This window comes from Nelusetta ayraudi, unplaced genomic scaffold (assembly GCF_046127955.1).
Source record: "Nelusetta ayraudi isolate G7.1 ecotype Tasmania unplaced genomic scaffold, CSIRO-AGI_Nayr_v1 ptg000052l, whole genome shotgun sequence".
In the NCBI taxonomy this organism is placed as follows: Eukaryota; Metazoa; Chordata; class Actinopteri; order Tetraodontiformes; family Monacanthidae; genus Nelusetta; species Nelusetta ayraudi.
Window position 1 is genome coordinate 1928522 of NW_027466102.1, and position 3979 is coordinate 1932500.

A 3979-nucleotide genomic window follows, 5' to 3' on the forward strand; every position below is an offset into this window, starting at 1 on the left:
CGGTGTCTTCAGTTATACACACGCTCATTAAAGTGCAGACCGTGGAGGAAGCTTGTGCCGCTGCACGCCGTTTCCAGCAGAATAACAGCGAAATTATCGAAATGAAAACAAATCAGAAAAACATGTCTTTGCTGTGCTTTTATTTACAAAGTTGAAATTCTTCTAACTTACAAAAAATGTGAACGAAAAGGTAGAAATATAAATACGAACGAATATGTATTTGTTCAGGGCTGCGCAAAGCCGGAGCCCTGCATTTGCTGCGCTACCCTTTTAAAAAAGTTCTCTGTTGTGTGTTATTTTAATATGTCCATCTCTTTTAGAAGAGAAAGCATCGCCCCGGTCTCATCCTCTCTCCAAATGTCAACATTCTTATTCGCGTTTGCTGGTTGTTTCGCACCGTCTGTTTTGTTAGACGACTTAGTTGTGCGGTGGCGCGTGCGCACTTACGTTGTCCAGTTAATAGTCCGACTAAGGCGTATACATGGCCGAGAAATTCGAATTCCAATCGCATTATCTGGGTGTCTCAATCGGAGTTCTCCGATTCCAATCGGAGTTCTCAAACTCCGATCATAATCGGACGAAGGCAATAATTCAAATTTCTCTAGTACCATGTAAACGCACTGAGGGACGCAAAGATTGCACTCCGGCGCAGGTGTGATTGATGACGCGAAGGTGGGGGCAAACCCACCTGCCACATAGAGAAGAAGGTTACAAGAAGCTGGTAAACCAATGAACAACTCTGGAACAGCAACACAAAAGCAATAAGGACGATACAGTGTCACAACAAATAATCGGTGTCAGAAGGGAAATAGACGATGTCTTGAGGCTAGATGTTGAGAAAAAGCTGAAATTCATTAAACAGACCCACTATGAATCAGGCTGTAAATCAACCAAATATTAAGCAAGAGGAATAAAGGCCCAGTAAGCTTCTCATGCAATATGTAAAATTAGAGACCCATTAACGAAACAGCTACCACTTGAACCTGAAGAAATAGAGAGGGTTTTTAAAGATTACTATGAAAATCTATATACCCAACCCACGGCTAAAGAAGATTGTGAGATGAAAGAATTCCTTGACTCATTGGACCTACCAGCCATTGGAGATGAGCAAAATAGAAAACTCATTTCCAGTATAACCAAAAAAGAAATAGATGCTGCCATTAGCAGGCTTAAAATCAACCAAAGCGCCAGGTAGTGATGGGTTTCCTAGTGAGTGGTATAAAACATTTGGAGAAGAATTAACCCCGATACTCCTAAATTCTTTTAATCTGACTCTGACAGAGGGCAAACGGCCTCCCTCATGGAAAGAGGCTGTCATTCCAGTTATTCCAAAAGAAGGGAAAAATAAGGAACTTTGTGAATCGTATAGGCCCATTTCAATCTTAAATGTTGACTAGAAGATCTTTACTTCAATCATCTCAAAAAGACTTGAAAGTTTTATGCTGGACTTGATGGATGAGGATCAGTCAGGTTTTATAACAGGTAGACAGACTCAAGATAACATTAGACGGGAGGGACCGTCTAGGGCTGGACGATAATTCGATAACGATATATATCGATCGATAGACGTGTGCTGCGATAGGGAAAAAAGGGGTGGATAAAAAGTTTGATAGAAAAAGTTTCACTTCCTTTTTCATCATAGCCAATCATGTAGCTTAATATTACGGTCATTTCTTCCTCCAACCAATCACAAACGCAGACCCAGCGGCTCCAGGATTTGCTCGCTTGCTATTTCGGCAGCTGAATGAAGTCTTAACCTTGCATTCGCCCCCTGGTGGTTGGATGACTGAATGTGCTTGATTTGACATGTACGGTAGCCAGCTTTTTAAATGTTCATATCACCGACGATCACCTTAATTTAATCGTGGCCGCCAATATCGTGATTGTGATTAAAATTTGATTAATTGTGCAGCCCTACATCAAACTACTAATGTGGCCTTCTCTTGATCCCAGATTTGAACCAGGAACCACAGACATTGAATACAGACGATGGTGGGATAGGAGTATAACTGCAGTATGCACACTCGCTCACAAGGGGGTTTTAAAAAGTTTTGGAGAGTTGAAAAAGGAATTTGGACGAGGAAACAAAGATTTCTTTCGATACATGCAATTAAGAGATTACTATGATAAAAGAATCAAACCAACATCATCTGGAGAGGGCAATATAGTGATAGATATTCTGATCGCAGCCTGTAAAAAGATGAAGAGAAAAATAATTTCTAAAATCTATCAGGGCCTTCAGAAACAGAACAGCAACAAACGCAGGATACATCAAAGCCAAATGGCAGAAAGAACTAAGCATGGAAATATCAGAGGAAGGTTGGCGTTCCATGTGGGATGCACAGCATTCATCCACAAGTTCAAAGAAGTGGCGAACAATTGGTTGGAAAAATTTGATCGGTTTCTTCATATAAAAAGTAAGGGTGTCAACGCCGCTTTATCGCCGACATTTTTTTTCATCGCGCGATTAATGCACACGGTGCTTTTTGAACCTTTGGCCGCTCCGTAGATTGTGGAAACGGGAAATGAATTGACTCACAGCACACAGTCACACGCTTGCAGCCGGCTTGTAAGCACAACAAAAAAAAGAAAAAGACACTGAGCGTAGATGAGCACTAGGAAGGACTAACATGGATAAGGCGTCAATTGTAAATGGAAAGTTCCACTTCAAAACCCTGCCAGATGGCAGTCTTGACAGGACACAAGTGATATGCATTTACTGTAAAGCTGTATTTAGTTTCCACCGGAGTACGAGCAGTCTTACGTTTCACTTGTCTGCGAAGCATACAGCTGACGCGGAGAGCCCTCCGCCCCCTTCTGAGTTAAAGCAAACTACGTTGGATGGTGTGGCACGGAGACCGCTGGCCGCGTCCACCACACGCCAACTTTCAACAGCGGTGGCTAAATGGGTGTGGCTACGGCTTGCAGGCCAATTAATGTGGTGGAGGACGAGGGTCTGCGCGATATCATATATATTATACTGACTATGGATGAATATGACACTGACTGGATGATTATGGCACTGACTGTGGATTACTATGGATGCTGAACAGCTGTTATAGGCTATACTGCCTAACTGCACTATATCATTTGAGTCCTGTACTGTATTGCACTGCCCCCTGTTTAATGCACACTTTATTTGTTGTTTTGATTTAATTTAATTGATTTTGTGCATCACAGTTTGATGCAATGCATAAGTGTCATCCTTTTGTCTTAATGGCTGCTGAAAAAAGGGGATGAATAGTTCAAGTTGGAGTTGAAAAGTAAAATAGAGAAATTTTGGTAGCACTAGTAATCATTACTATGTAATGTTACAGTTATGCCCATCTGTTATCTTTGTTGGGCTTGAGTTTATGATTTTTTTTTTTTACCCTGTGCATCTTTTGTTTTGTCAGTAGTACTTGTCATTGCTCCAACACGAATAAACATGCTGCATCCCACTAGATGGCGCATTTGCCTTATTTACAAGCACCACGGTCATCGGAGCTGAACGCTGCCACTCTCAGCAGCGTGCATCTACTAAGGTCTACTAAGATTCCACAATCTATTACACCTCGTAAGCAAAACAGGCTACAGGTAAAATTAAACATCTTCAGTTGAGCAACTCAGGCAAGTTAAACTGATTTAAAAACAAACAAACACTATAATACTAGGAAAAGAATCCTCTATATGTCAATAAATACAACAGATTGAGTATTAAAAAAGTAAAAAGTAAAAAAAAAATGCTTACTTTAAATAAGAAAATCCAACAAACCAACAAGTGCAACACTAAAAAGCAAACCAACAATCAAAATAATGCTTAATTGCCTTAGTTTCGTCCCACACTTATCAGCTTAGCTACTAAGAATAATACACATTATTCACCTGGACAGAAGGAGGTTCTGAGGAACGTGTTGGTCCTGGAGCTTCCTGGTCAGGATGTTCGGGAGATCCCTCTGGCTCAATGTCTGGAGCGCCAACATATTTTAGAATTGCTCCT